This window comes from Macaca thibetana, chromosome 7 (genome assembly GCF_024542745.1).
Source record: "Macaca thibetana thibetana isolate TM-01 chromosome 7, ASM2454274v1, whole genome shotgun sequence".
NCBI lineage: Eukaryota > Metazoa > Chordata > Mammalia > Primates > Cercopithecidae > Macaca > Macaca thibetana.
Window position 1 is genome coordinate 116,792,147 of NC_065584.1, and position 16,228 is coordinate 116,808,374.

Sequence of the window (16,228 nt, forward strand, 5' to 3'; positions counted from 1 at the left end):
AATACAGTTGCTTCCCTAAAGATTCTAGGAATATTAACTGTTAATTTTTTTTTTTTGAAACAGAGTCTTGTTCTGGTACCCAGGCTGGAGTGCAGTGGCCCAATCTCGGCTCACTGCAACCTCTACCTCCCAGGTTCAAGTGATTCTTCTTGCCTCAGCCTCCCAAGTAGCTGGGATTACAGGTGCCTGTGACCACATTCAGCTAATTTTTGTATTTTTAGTAGAGACAAGGTTTGGCCATGTTGGCCAGGGTGGTCTTCAGCTCCTGACCTCAGGTGATCCACCTGGCTCATCCTCCCAAAGTGCTGGGATTACAGGCATGAGTCGTCATGCCCAGCCAACTGTTAAATGATTAAGAAAATTCAGCAAGATTATCAGATACAATATCAAACATACAAAAATCAAAAGTTTGTCAGGGCACAGTGGCTCATGTCTGTAATCTCAGCACTTTGGAAGGCCAAGGTGGGTGGATAACCTGAGGTCAGGAGTTTAAGACCAGCCTGGCCAACGTGCCAAGCTCCACCTCTACTAAAAATACAAAAAAAGTAGCCGGGCATGGTGGTGTGCACCTGTAGTCCCAGCTATTTGGGACTGAGCATGAGAATTGCTTGAACCCGGGCAGCAGAGGTTGTAGTGAGCTGAGATTGTGCCACTACATTCCAGCCTCAGCGACGGAGTGAGAATCAGTCTCAATTAAAAAAAACAAAAGACAAAAATCAAAAGTTTTTGTATACTACAACATATAACCAATCAGAAAAGAAAAGGAAATAAGGTAATATTAAAAACGGAAAATAATACTTAGCTGAAGAACACAAAAGAACGACTGATTAAATGTAGAAATATGCCATATTTATGGATGGGAGGCATCTACTTTGCAAAGATGTCAATAACCCCTCAATTAATCTACATATTCATTGCAATCACAATAAAAATCCACTGAAGTTTTGCATATAACAAATTGTCTTAATATTCAGAGGGGGCTGGGCACAGTGGCTCATGCCTGTAATCTCAGCACTTTGGGAGGCCGAGGCGGGTGGATCACGAGGTCAGGAGATCGAGACCATCCTGGCTAACATGGTGAAACCCTGTCTCTACTAAAAAAAATACAAAAAATTAGGTGGGCGTGGTGGCAGGTGCCTGTAGTCCCAGCTACTCGGGAGGCTGAGGCAGGAGAATGGCGTGAACCCGGGAGGCAGAGCTTGCAGTGAGCCGAGATCGTGCCACTGCCCTCCAGTCTGGGTGACTGAGCGAGACTCCGTCTCAAAGAAACAAACAAACAAACAAACAAACAAACAAACAAATATTCAGAGGGATGAATTCAGAATTCAGATCCAAGAATAGGCAAGAAGATTCTAAAAGAGTAGTAAGAAAGTGGGGAAATTTGCCAACGTGGTATGAAGACTTCAATCATCAAGCAGAATCACACTGGCTCAGGGACAGGATGGCTCAACAGAAAATAATAAAGCACCCGGGAGCAGACACATTTATGTGGAAATTTTATAGCTGCTGGAGGGAGTATTTGAAATGTGTAGAGAAAGAATTGACTATTTAGTAAATGGTACTGGGAAAATGGGCTATTTATTTGGGAAAATAGCTTAAAATAGAACCCAGAGGAAATTAACAAATAAAAATAATTTTAAATTATTAGAAGAAAATATAGGACAGTGCCTTGAAATTTATTAGGAGAATGATGTAATTAAACTTGCATGAAGAGAATGTCTTCTAATATAGGATACCCAAGGCAAAACTCATAAAGGAAATGATTGGTAAATTTGACATCCAAAGACTTTAAAACTTCAGTATGACAGAAAATAAAGAAAATGTCAAATGACAAACAGAGAAATATTTTCAACATATGTAAATGACCAATAATTAGCATCCCAAACATATAAAAGAAATCCTACAAATAGAAAAAAGTGGGCAAAGAACGTGGCAGGCAATTAATGTAAGAAAAAAACTGGAGTGTTCAATAGCCTTACAAGTGATCATACAAATTCAGTGTTTTAGGCCGGGTGCTGTGGCTCACGCCTGTAATCCCAGCACTTTGGGAGGCCGAGGCAGGCAGATCACCTGAGGTCAGGAGTTTGATATCAGCCTGACCGACATGGTGAAACCCCGTCTCTACTAAAATACAAAACATTAGCTGGGTATGGTGGCGTGTGGCTGTAGTCCCAGCTACTCGGGAGGCTGAAGCAGGAGAATCGCTTGAACCTGGGAGGCAGAGGTTGCAGTGAGCCGACATTGTCCCACTGCACTCTAGCCTGGTGACAGCAAGACTCCATCTCAAAAAAAAAAAAAAAAAAAAAAAGAAATTCAGCCTTTTGACCTTCCCCCTTTCCTTCCATTAAAATAAATAAAACACCATTTCCTTCCATTATAGTGGAAAACAACTAAGTTTGATAATATCGAGCATTGGTAAGATTTTGAGTAAACAAGTACTCTTAAAAATGGCTGGTAGACGTGTAAAAATGACCATTTGGTAGTATCTAGTAAAAATAAAAATGTGAATTATATAAATACTATTACCAACAATTCCATTTGCAGGGTTCACCCTAGGAAAAAAGCACAGAGATCTAAGGAAAGTTGTAGAAAGATGTTCTTTGCAGCATTGTAGGTAATAATGACTCACTGGAAATAACCTAACTGCACTTTAGTGAAGCACCTAATAAAACTGGGTGAAGCAGTAAGCAGTGTATTCCAAACGCACTTGTTACAGAGGTAGGTCTTGAGTGCATTGGAAGGACAAATGAATTCTCACTATGAGAGCTCAGGGCAGGCTTCAAGAAGAGATACAATTCGAGCACTTGAAGGACACTTAGGGTTTCTGGGCAGGAAAATGGAATGAAGGGTATCAGTAGGGAAAACAATGTGTGCGGGACACAGAGATTCAGAATGGTGCTCAGAGAATATAGACAGTAATAATATATATGTATGTATATTTATAAAATAATAATTATTATAGAGACTGGACAGGTGAATGCATCCTTTCCAAGACTTCCTTCCTCCTAGGGGGAGCCATGGGATGCAGAGAGCAGCAAGGCCCAGGAGCCAGGACCTCAGGGCCCAGCAGAGGCCAGACATGGGCAGAAATCCCTGCCGCCGCAGCTGTGGGCAGGTGGGCAGGTCAAGGGACCTGCGGGCTTTGGTACTTGGTACGCGTGGGTTCAAGTGTGGGGTCAAACTCCAGCTCCAGCAACCTCCCTCCTATCAGCTTTTCACTGCAAGCTGGGGCGGTAGCTTCTTGCGAGGATAAAATGATGAAGTGTCCAGCACCAAGCAGGTACCCAGTATATTGTGGCTTCCTCCTCACCGCCCTAAGAGATGAGGATCGAAGACCCTGCCCCGTCCCTGAGGCCTTTCGGGCTAGTGTGGGGCTGATGTGACCCTTTTAACAAATCATTCTGCTAAGGGCGGAGGGAAGCAAGCCTCCCTCTGGAGCTGCTGAGGAAGGGAAGGCCCCTGGGGAGGGGCATCCTGGTTCAGGTGCATTCCCAGGGCCCAGACAGCGCTCGCCGCTTACGCTCACCTTGAAGGAAGTGTCAGGATTCAGTGAGGGAAGAAGCAGAACCATGTGAGAACAGGCTAAGGGATTTGCTGTGGAATTAGACCTTACAGGATTGTGGAGGGGCTGGGAACGGAGGTGTGGGGATGGTGCTGGAGTGTCAGCGAGCAGGTCACCATTCAGTCACTCTGAGAAGCTGAAACATGCCCAGCCACCTAAATGGGACCACAAAGGGCGAGGCCCTGGAGAGGTCTCTGGGCTGCAATGCCTTGTGGATCCCCCATCTGTGGGTCTGCGATGAAGTCACTGGTGCTGGACTTGGGGCCACAGCAGGTCACAGCAGGGCGGCCTACCCTGCTTGCTTTCGGCCGCTTGCTTCGTATTACTGTTTTTTCCTTTTTCCATGAACCCGAAGGCCACGGTACACTGACCGCTGAAACTCAACCTTCACTGGCTACATTATAGATAACATTCATAGATCACCATGGCCATGGTGCTTCCATTGTCTTTCAGGACCTTGGGCCAACTCCTGTCCAATTCAAACCGGTTGAGACCACTGACCCTTTAACTGGACCTGTGCAGGTGCCTGAGAAAAGGTCCATTTTGACATCAGAGGGTCCAAAACTCCACCTTCAGAGCCCAACACTCCACCTTCAGATCATGCTAATGCCACCATTTTCTGTACTTATGTCCTATGAAATGCCAAGAAGCCTGATGACACATGTTTTTTTTGTTTGTTTGTTTGTTTGTTTGTTTTTTTGAGACGGGGTCTTCCTCTGTGGCCCAGGCTGGAGTGCAGTGGTGCAATCTCAGCTCACTGCAACCTCTGCCTCCTGAGTTCAAGCGCTGAGGCTTCTCCTGCCTCAGCCTCCCGAGTAGCTGGGGTTAGAGGTTAGAGGCGGACACCATCACACCCAGCTAATTTTCGTATTTTTAGTAGAGACGGAGTTTCACCATGTTGGCCAGGCTGGTCTCACACTCCTGACCTCAGGTGATCCGCCCACCTCTGCCTCCCATAGTGTTGGGATTACAGGCATGAGCCACCAAGCCCGGCCGGCTGCCTGATGACACTTGAGCAAAATGAACCTGTTACTTCATTTTTCCCCACTGCCAATCACCTCCCCCGACATCTTAGACCATCACACTTCCCTAACCTAGAAACAGCCCTCAGCCTTATCTCCAGGGAGATAAGGATTTGAGCGCTGTTCTCCCACCTCCTCACTTGGCGGTCTTGTGAATCTATCTTTCTTCTTTTGCAAAACCCGTGTCACAGTGATGGACTTGCTGTGTACAGGCAGACTGGACCTCGACCTGGCCAGTGACGCTGGACAGCCACGGCCGCCTCCAGACAGCAACTGCTGGCTCTTTCCTTCTGCCTTCCAAGTCACACATAAACACCCCTTTTGGGAGGCTCCTCCCTGGGAGGCTTCTCCTCAAGGGGCACCAGCACTGATGGGGAAGCCAGAGACAGGCAGCTCAGGATGGGGATGAAAAGCCAGGCATGCGGAGGCCGACTTCTGCTCAGCCCTGCTCCCTTGGATAGAGAGGCTGGAGTCCAGGGCATCAGCCACAGGTCTTGGGACAAAACCTGGGTCCAGGAAAACAGAGCTGGATGAATCCTTGAACACCACGAGATCCATCGTCTCACTCCCCAGACGAGAAAGTCAGGCTCTGACTCCTGCTGTGGATTGCCGCAGGTCCCGGGCCGCTAACTCCCTTCTCTCTGGCCAGCACCACTGCAGCCTGGGCCTCAGCTGGTGGAGAGAACTGGGCTCACCCACCGCCAAGGGAACTGCAAAAAGGGCACACGGCAGTCCTGGGCAGAGCCCCGGGCCAGGACGAGAGCCAGTTGCACAGCAGGGAGGGCACCTGCCCATCTCCACAGTCATCCTCCTCCTGGGCACCCCTACCAAAAGGCACTCCTCGAAACAAAATAAGGCCAGGCGCCGTGGCTCATGCCTGTAATCCCAGCACTTTGGGAGGCCAAGGCAGGCAGAGGACGAGGTCAGGAGATCGAGTGATTCCACTTTTCTTCTCTAGTAAGTTTGGACATTCAGATCTAGTTGGTCTTTTATCATAGAACTTCTAGTGTGCCCGAGTCTTACATTGTGAAGATCCTTTTCTACAATATTACATATAAGAGGATATAAATGATACTGGATGAGATCAGGCTGGATGAGAACTGATACTTGTAAACATACTTTTTAGACGAAATCTCTCATTGCCATTCACTTTCTATTTGAATAATAATAATACAAATAATAAATTAATTAATTAAATGTATTATTAAATATTTCAGGGCTGGCACAGTGGCTCATGCCTACAGTTCCAGCACTTTGGGAGGCTGAGATAGGTGGATCACTTGAGGTCAGGAGTTCAAGACCAGTCTGGTCAACATGGTGAAACCCGGTCTCTACTATAAATACAAAAATTAAGGCTGAGGTGGGAGAATCGCTTGAACTACGGAGATGAAGGTTGCAGTGAGCTGAGGGTGACACAGCGAGACTCCATCTCAGTAAAAAATAAATATAAATAAATAAATATTTCAAACATACATAAATCTTTAGAAACCCACATACCAAATGCCTGAGTACAACTTTCCAGGGTTATCAGAATATCCTCGTATGTAGTCTTATTTGCTTCAGACCTTCTATTCTTGTTTTACCAACTAAAGCAAACTTATATATGAAATGAAACTCCCAGAGCCTCCCCTCGGGCTTACTGCTCTGCCTGTCCCTAGAGGTACCCATTCCTCTGAATTTAGAGTTTATCACCCTTGTGCAATTTTTATAGTTCTGCTACTTAGGTGGGTGTCTTTAAACATGTTTTTAAATGTTAGCTAGTATGCATATGTCCATGTATGTTATATATTATATGTGATTTTACATATTATTCAAAACTTACTTTTATTGCTTAACATTATTTTTAAAAAAATTTTTTGTGTGAATACGTGTGGCTCTAGATGAAGGATCAGCAAACACTTTGTGTAAAACGCCAGATAGTAACGTATTTTAGGCTTTGCAGGCAACATATGGTCTCTGTTGCAAACTCTTTGTTTGGCTTTGCTGTTGTTTTGGTTTTGTTTGTTTGTCTTTTGGATGGAGTTTCACTCTTCTTGCCCAGGCTGGAGTGCAATGGTGCAGTCGGCTCACTGCAACCTCTACCCTCTGGGTTCAACGATTCTCCTGCCTCAACCTCCCAAGTAGCTGGGATTACAGGCACACAGAACCACCACGCCCTGCTAATTGTTTTGTATTTAGGAGACACAAGGTTTCACCATGTTGGTCAGGCTGGTCTTTTTTTTTTTTTTTTTTTTTTTTTTGAGACAGAGTCTTGCTTTGTCGCCCAGGCTGGAGTGCAGTGGCGCCATCTTGGCTCATTGCAAGCTCTGCCTCCGGGGTTCACACCATTCTCCTGCCTCAGCCTCCTGAGTAGCTGGGACTACAGGTGCCCACCAACACGCCCGGCTAATTTTCGTATTTATAGTAGAGACGGGGTTTCAACGTGTTAGCCAGGATGGTCTCAATCTCCTGACCTCATGATCTGCCTGCCTTGGCCTCCCAAAGTGCTGACATTACAGGTGTGAGGCACCGCGCCTGACCTGTTTTGTTTTTTGTAGTACTTTAATATTATAAAAACCATTCTTCTTAGCTCCTGGGCTGTACCATCACAGGCCATGGGCCAGATTTGGCAGATGGGCAGGAGTTTGCTGGCCCCTGCTCCAGGTCATATTGCATTGCCTGAGGATCCCACAGTTTACTCCTCCATGTTCCTGTTGATGGACATCTAAGTGGTTTCCAGTTGTCACGACACAAGGGTAACTATGAACATTATCATGTAAATGTGTGAGTCTTTCTGGGGCACACACCAGGAAGTGGAAGGGCTGGGCATTGAACACAAGAATCTTTGACTTCACAATACAACATTAAGTTCTCTCTAAACTGGCAGTGCCAGTTTACATCCCCAGCAGGAGCTGACGAGTGCTCCTGCTGTTCCATGTCCTTCCTGGCACTTACTATTACGGGGCTTTCAAAATAATATGAACTGCCAGGCACGGTGGCTCACACTTGTAATCCCAGCACCTTCGGAGGCCAAGGCAGGAGGACTCCAGCCTCGGCAACATAGTGAGACCCCCATCTCCACAAAAAAATTCAAAATTTAGCCAGGTGTGGTGGCAAGGCTATGGTCCTAGCTACTTGGGAGGCCGAGGTGGGAGGATCACTTGAGCCCAGGAGGCTGATGCTGCAGTGAGCAGTGATTGCACCACTGTATTCCAGCCTGGGCAACAGAGTAAGACCCCATCTCAAAATAATAATAATAATAATATGTTCTTATTCAGCAGAAAGAACAGATTCATCATCACCCCCAAGTCCTTTTATTTTACTCATTTATTTTTGCCATGGAGTCTCGCTGTGTTACCCAGGCTGGAATGCAGTGACACGATCTCAGCTCACTGCAACCTTCCCTTCCCAGGTTCAAGCAATTCTTCTGCGTCAGCCACCCGAGTAGCTGGGACTACAGGCGCACGCCACCACACCCGGCTGATTTTTGTATTTTTAGTAAAGACGAGGATTTACCATGTTGGCCAGGCTGGTATCAAACTCCTGACCTCGTGATCCACCCACCTTGGCCTCTCAAAGTGCTGGGACTACAAGCGTGAGCCCAAGCCCTTTTATAAAGCACTAACCACATCCATGAGGGCTCCCCCTTATGACTTAATCACTTCTTAAAGACACCAGTTCTTAATACTATCTTACTCTTAATACTATTAAGATAGTATCTTGGGCCGGGCGCGGTGGCTCACGCTTGTAATCCCAGCACTTTGGGAGGCCGAGGCAGGCGTCCAGAGGTCAGGAGATCCAGACCATGGTGAAACCCCGTCTCTACTAAAAATACAAAAAATTAGCCGGGCGCGGTGGCGGGCGCCTGTAGTCCCAGGTACTCGGGAGGCTGAGGCAGGAGAATGGCATGAACCCAGGAGGTGGAGCTTGCAGTGAGCTGAGATCCGGCCACTGCACTCCAGCCTGGGCGACAGAGCGAGACTCCGTCTCAAAAAAAAAAAAAAAAAAAAATAGTATCTTGGCAATCAGTTTGAATTTTGAGAGATGCCTTCAGACCATAGCAATACTCTTCGTGAAAGGTCTTGTGTGTATTTTGCCAGATATATTCTAAGGCTTCTGTTGCTATTGTGAATACAATCTTCTTTTCTATTCATTTTCTAATCGTTGACTACTGATGTATAGGAATGCTAGTATCTCACTGTCATTCCTATGTCCATTCCCCTCATTCATATTGATGTTAAATCTTCTATGTTTGCAGGTCATTCAAGTTTCCTTTTCATTTGAGATGGAATCTTACTCTGCTGCCCAGGCTGGCATACAGTGATGCAGTCTTAGCTCACTGCAACCTCCACCTACTGGGTTCAAGCGATTCTCATGCCTCAGCTTCCTTCCTTCCCTCCCTTCCTCCCTCCCTCTGTCCCTCCCTCTTCTTCCTTCCTTCGTCCCTCTGTCCCTCTTCCTCCTTCCTTCCTTCTTTCCTTCCTTCCTTCCTTTTCCCCTCCCTCCCTGCCTTCCTCTTTTCCTCCATTCCTTCCTCCCTCCTTTCCTTCCTTCCTTTTCCCTTCCTCCCTTCCTCCCTCCCTTCCTTCTTTCCTTTTTCCCTCACTCCCTTCCTTCCTTCTTTCATTCCTTCCTTCCCTTCCTTCCTCCTTTCCTCCCTCCCTCCCTCCTTTCTTTCCTTCCTTCCTTCCTTCCTTCCTTCCTTCCTTCCTTCCTTCCTTCCTTCCAGATGGGGTCTTGCTCTGTCACCCAGGCTGGTGTGCAGTGGCATGATCTTAGCTCACTGCAACCTGCACCTCTGAGGTTCAAGCAATTCTCCTGCCTTAGCCTCTTGACTAGCTGTGACTACAGGTGTGCGCCACCGCACCCAGCTAACTTTTTGTATTTTTAGTAGAGACAGGGTTTTATCATGTTGGCCGGGCTGGTCTCAAACTCCTGACCTCAAGTGATCTGGCCACCTCAGCCTCCCAAAATGCTGGGATTACAGACATGAACCATCATACCCGGCCTTCCATAAGGTATTTAAAGGCACTTCCAAAGGTAAAATCGACAGACTTTCCAGAAGTCAGTGGCAAGATTTCTTGACTCAGACCTGCCTTCAGGTCTTCAACTTCCAACCCTCTCCCCCACCCAAAGCCAATCAATTCTCCTCACAGAATAACATCAAATAGCAATTAGCACATGGTCCTTGACTTCTCCACATCAGCTCCAAAAAAGATAAAGACCATTAACGGTGGAAATATTGTGAACGGAAGTGTTTAACAGTTAACATTAAAAACATTCCTATAGGTCACATACATACACTCCCATGGGTCATATACATATGTATAGACCTATGGGTCTACACATAAAATATGTTTCTCACTAACAAAATCCTCTGTAAATTTCAGAATGATCTGATGAGAATTTAACTTATTTTAAAATGCGTATGATTATGTCAAAGATATGTCCCTATAAAGGCCTGAACACAATCTCTGAGCCTAAGGCCTTCCCCATCTTCACCTCCATTTCACATTTGATCATCTATCTATTTGAGAGAGCATCGCTCATTATTTGTTTTGGGAGTAGTCGATAACCTTGGAAGTTTCTTGAGGGCAAGAATCAAGTCTCTTACAGCTTCTATCATGCCTCGGTGCACCCAGCAGGTCCTCAATAAATAATTTGTCACCCTACTTTCTCATAAAATATAGGACATACTTAGCTGTACTGCACATGATTTGATCACACCCAACCCGAGTGGGTAATAACAACATTGAACCTGTTTAAAAACAACACTCACTCCCTATTCCCTTTTCACCTTCATAGTATATTCATTTGATTTCTAGTAATGTTAGTTCTATCCGTATGTTTTTAGATCATGGTACAAACTATGTTGTGCCTAAGTAAAGTTATACCAAGAATTTTATGGGGAAAAGCTAATGCACTGCTCTTAGTTTTGATTAAGATTTTAGACATTTGAAAATATAAATTCAGATATTGGACAGTGAGTTTTATTTTGGAGGTTGCAGGAGATTGAAGTGTTGGGGTAGGACTGATAGATTCCTTTGGCTACTTGTCTGTGGGGGTGGGGAGAATATACAAGTTCACAAAATCTTGTACGTTCTCACAGTGCTTAGTTTTGTGACTTTACAAAAACTGGCATTGTTTTTCTAGCTCTCAGTGGAGAAATGTAAGCTGTGAGTTTAATATCATGTTTACTGTGTTTTGACCAGGATTGTGCAAGCTTTTGTGGGAAAAATTATATTGCTTTCTTTATCCTGTTTGTTTTATATATATATATGCTTCCTTGTATTTTACTATGGTAAAGTTGTATCTTGCATATAGAGAACTAAGTCTATTACAGTGAATTAAAAGAATCCTTTACTCTGACATGGCAACATTGTGTAATGGACCATATGTTTAAGCCCTGTGGATAAATCACAGGACAGCCCAGCACAGTGGAGTGCGCCTGTAATCCCAGCCACTTGGGAGGCTGAGGCAGGAGAACTGCTTGAACCTAGGAGTTCAAGACCAGCCTGGGTAACATAATGAAACTCCATCTCAGTCAATCAACCAATGAATCAGTTACGCTAAAAAGAGCAAGATCTTCAAACTTCCAACAAATGTCTGGGTGTCTAAAACAATGAAAAGAGCTTATGGCAGAGTTAAGCAGTCATCAGAGAAAAATCCGGGACAAACTGCAAATTTGTACCAGCTGTGAATTGCTGTGACTGCGTTGAAAACCAAAGTTATGTTTGTACAGTCTCTTTGGGTGTATTCGTGTTTAGTAATAACTTGTTTGCAAATTTAGAGGACTCTAGCTATGATTTCTTCTTAGGGACCTTGACCTTGAGGGGCTCATAGTTTAACGGAAGAGAGAACTAGAAACCAAGAATGACATGCAGAGAGTGAGGTTCTGCGGCACAGGCTGTATACAGGGTGCAGAGGAGCGCCGTGGCACCGTGTTCTGGCCTCATCTTCTGCGCCAGACTTCCCCGTGTGCCGTTTCCTGAACCTGCCTGTTTTTTCCCACCATCTGGATCTCTCTCTGTAGGCGCCGTTCTCTCTCCTTGCAGGCCTTTTCCACAACTTAGGTGCCTGGTGAAGTTCTGTTTCTTCAGAAGCTTCTTGAAGCCTGCCTCTAGCTCATTCACATAACTGTTTTGTCTACATCTCCGTTATTTCTTTATAAACAATTACAGTTAATTCTCATTATTTGCAGTAGTTCTATTCTATAAAGTTGCCTAGAACACTGAGTTAATCAAATACTAAACCCTTGTTGCCAGGGAAAATATGTACCTATGTACATATCTCACACAGGTTATAACCTTAATTCCTAAAGCAACTCTTCCTGGTAGAGTACATTTTCTTTATTTACAAAAGAATAAAGAAAGTAGAGAAGTGTTAAGTGATTTACCTGAGGCTGCCCTGCTAACAGGAGCCAGAGTTAAGATTCAGACCTCCTCCAGCTGGCCCCAGCCCGAGCTTCTTACACTACCCTGCACTGCCCTCTACCGTCCCTGCCCTCTGGCCATGTTTGTGTGAGAGCTGAAACCAGAAGACTGAGGGTCACCTTATTGGACCTTAGCTTGGGATGTGTGCAAGGAGTGGCAGATTTTTCACTATTGTGTCTATATCCAGGAGCCACCTTGAAAGCTCCACAAGTATTAATTTGGGGATTACAAAGACATTTAGCAAGTAAGTAAATGTGCAAATATGGGATCCACAAATAATGAGGGTTAACTGTATTTGTAAGTGACTGCTAGGGTCTGTTTCATGGTAACCCCTTCCCCAGCAATGTGGAATGTTTCTTTAGCTTCTTTGAGAGTTGAATTACTTATTCATTCATATATTTACTAGGCACTTACTATAAGGCAGATTGCTTTAATCTGTGATGAACAAGCTAGAGATTAAGGTCCTGCCCTGTGGATTTTACAGTACAGTAAGAAAGACAGATAGCTAAGTTTGGAGCTCAGGGCAGAGGCCCAGGTTGCAACTAGAGATTCACTTGACCAAGGTGAAACCTGGTGTGCCCCCTCCTACTTCACATCCCCAGACATTCTTTCAGAACATTTCTCCTCTAGTCTTGTGTATAAACTCTTCCTTTTGAGCCTCTCTTCATTGACGCATGTCAACCTCTACTTGTCTTTTGTTGATTTTGAGGCCACTTGCCCATGTAACTGGCAGGATATGGTAGAAGAATCATGCTGACTTGGTCTTTGAATTCTGGTTCTGCTACCTACCAACGGAGCTACTCTGGTCAAGCTCTTGGACTTCTGAGCTGGTTTCCTAATTTTAGAAGTGGTGATATGATGTGTTAGGCACCGGTGGGTTGCAAGGAAGAGGCACACACATATCACATTTGGTGATGACAGCTGAATGCAAACTTGGATGGGAAGTCATCTAAGCAGCCATGTTGTCTCTTGGCTCTAGTACTTTCAAAACTTCCCAAAAGATTAATTTAGCAGCGTTTAGGATAGGATTTGAGCTCTGAAGACCTGCCCTCTTTTCCTTTGTTCACCCAACATTTGTATTTTGTAAGACAGAATATCTGATTGGATTAGTGTGTCACCTTCTTTTTTTTCTTTTTTTTGAGACGGAGTCTCGCTCTGTCGCCCGGGCTGGAGTGCGGTGGCCGGATCTCAGCTCACTGCAAGCTCCGCCTTCCGGGTTCCCGCCATTCTCCTGCCTCAGCCTCCCGAGTAGCTGGGACTACAGGCGCCCGCCACCTCGCCCGGCTAGTTTTTTGTAGTTTTTAGTAGAGACGGGGTTTCACCGTGTTAGCCAGGATGGTCTCGATCTCCTGACCTTGTGATCCGCCCGTCTCGGCCTCCCAAAGTGCTGGGATTACAGGCTTGAGCCACCGCGCCGGCTGTGTGTCACCTTCTAAAAACAGAAGGTCCCTGTTAGGGAGAATTTTGAGCCACGTTATGTCTTTGGTGATTGATCAACCTGAGGCTCAACCTATATGTTGTCCTTAGCTGAAGCACTGAGCCCTGGTCCAGTCACTTGTGGCCAAAGAAGGTTGGTTTTGGCTGGGCTCGGTGGCTCACACCTGTAATCCCAGCACATTTGGAGGTTGAGGCCGGTGGATCATGAGGTCTAGAGATCGAGACCATCCTGGCTAACATGGGGAAACCCCGTCTCTACTAAAAACACACAAAAAGTTAGCTGGGCATGGTTGTATGTGCCTGTAGTCCCAGCCACTCAGGAGGCTGAGGCAGGAGAATCATTTGAACCCAGGATGCGGACGTTGCAGTGAGCTGAGATCGTACTATTGCACTCTAGCTTGGTGAGAGAGCAAGACTCCATAGTCAAAAAAAAAAAAAAAGAAGAAGAAGTAAGGTTGGTTTTATGCATTATTGGTCACACAGATGTGTTACAGATATGCTTTTTGTGTATGCCACAGTCGCACAATAGTTATATGACTGTCATGTATTCAAAAAGAACCCTTAGACAATTTCTTTAGAAGACAATTGAGAGTATAGCAGTCCTAGAGTTCCATGGCCTTCTGTCCAATTCAAATACGTATCTAATATGATCATAGATAATTGTTAATAAAGCATCTAACAAGGTAATTGACACATATCAAATATTCAATACATCTCCCTTTTGGTATTGCATCTAATATTATAGTGTGGTTATTTGTTCATATGGCTGTTTTCCACACTAGGCCATAAGCTCCATCAGGGCAGGGTCTACAGTTTCATCTTTCTATCCTGGCAGTTACTTCAGTGCCTGATACATACTAATAGAGACACAAATGTTTCAAGAGTTGAGGAATTCTCAATTCCTACTGTAAGAATGGGAGGATATAAAGGTTTCACAGAGAAGGTATTATTTAAGCGGATTCTTTAAGGGTGAGTAGGAATTCTTACCAATAAGTTTGAGGCCTCATTCCGAGCAGAGAGCAGATGCAGGGACACAGATACAGAGACGGTGAAGTTTACTGAACACTCCTAGATTAAAAAACAGAAAGCAAACAATCAAAATCAACCATTAAAATAAAAACCACCTAAAGAAAAAACTGTGAACGGGCTTGGCCAGAGGGCATATCATAATTAACTATGACTGTAGACACTCCGTAATGGATGGAAGTTTTAGGGAAACAGCATAACATTCTCAGGTTGTTGGCAGAGCATCTAGAACAACATAGAAATACAGGTATTGAATTCTGGGAATGATGACACTCTAGTGACATCTTTGACTTCTCTGTGCATGAGGCATGTACGTGTCACACACTGTTCAAGGGGCTGAAAGTCAGACTCTTCTCTAGGAGCTCATGGGCAATCAAGAGAGACAGGTGAGCAACTGGTTATCATGTGACAAGTGAGGTCATAGAGATATGACTAAATGCCATCTAAACAAGAAGAAAGGAATAATTAGTAATATATGGAGTGCTGGGGAAAGATTTCTCAAATGAAGCCTGCTGGGCATGATGGCTCACACTTGTAACACCAGCACTTGGAGAGGCGGAGGTGGGAGGATCCAGGAGGATCTAGGAGTTCAAGACCAGCCTGGTTGACAGAGCAAGACCCTGCCTGTCTCTATATTTAAAACAATAAATAAACATTTTTAAATGAAGTGATATTTGAGCACTCGGGAGTACTATACAAATATAGGACAGACTGAAGGAATGTATCCAGCTTAACTTAACATTTTTTGAAATTTTATATTGCAAGAGTATTTACTGCCATGAAATTAGAAAGAACTGATAGGCAAGGAGGTCTACAAAGCACTCCATAGGTCCACCATACTGAGGCAATGGTCAATGCTTTGATGGATTTCATACTTTCTATGCATATACATGTACTCTGTATATACATATGCATAGTTAAATAGAAATGGTTATCCTGAATGTTCTGTTTATCCATTTATTTTTATGAAATCTCCGAAGAGTACATTTGCTTTGCTCGAGGGAGTCTTGCTACATACTGCTGTACATAATGAAAACTAAAAAAGAGGCAAACTTTTCAGCCTTGCAACCTTATGGTGATTCAAACAGAGGCTTCCTCAAAGGCAGATTCAGAAATGAACTTGGTGTGTGTAGGTGGTAGTGCTTGGCATTATTTTTTGTAATAGTATGATAGGGATGATTTCAGTGTCTGCCAACAGGAACTGGTTAAGTAAACTGTGGTCCATCCAAATGATGCACACTGTGCAGCTGAAAAGAAGAATGAGAAAGACTCTGCACTCATGTGGAAGAACTCGGCTAGATTGTGTGTGTTTTTAAAAGGAAGAAGGAGTGGTATCGTAGGTGTGGTATGCTACTTTTTGTGTTGAGAGAGAAGAGTAGAATAAGTATATACCTGTGTATTTGCAAAGATAAATTCTGAAATGATATGTAAGAAACCAATTAAAAGTGTTTGGCTGTGGAGGGAGAATAGGACTATGAATGGGATTTTGCTATATGCTTTTATAGATAGCTAAATTTAAAATTTTTCAGAACTATGTATTTGTACACATTAAAATAAAAATGTTTCCAGACCTTGGAAAATAAAAGGAAGGACCAGGAGCAGTGGCACATGCATGTATGTAATCCCAGCACTTTGGAAGGCAGAGGCAGGTGGATCACCTGAGGTCAGGAGGTCGAGACCAGCCTGGCCAACATGGTGAAACCCCATCTCTACTAAAAATACAAAAAATTAGCCGGGCGTGGTGGTGGGTGCCTGTAATCCCAGCTACT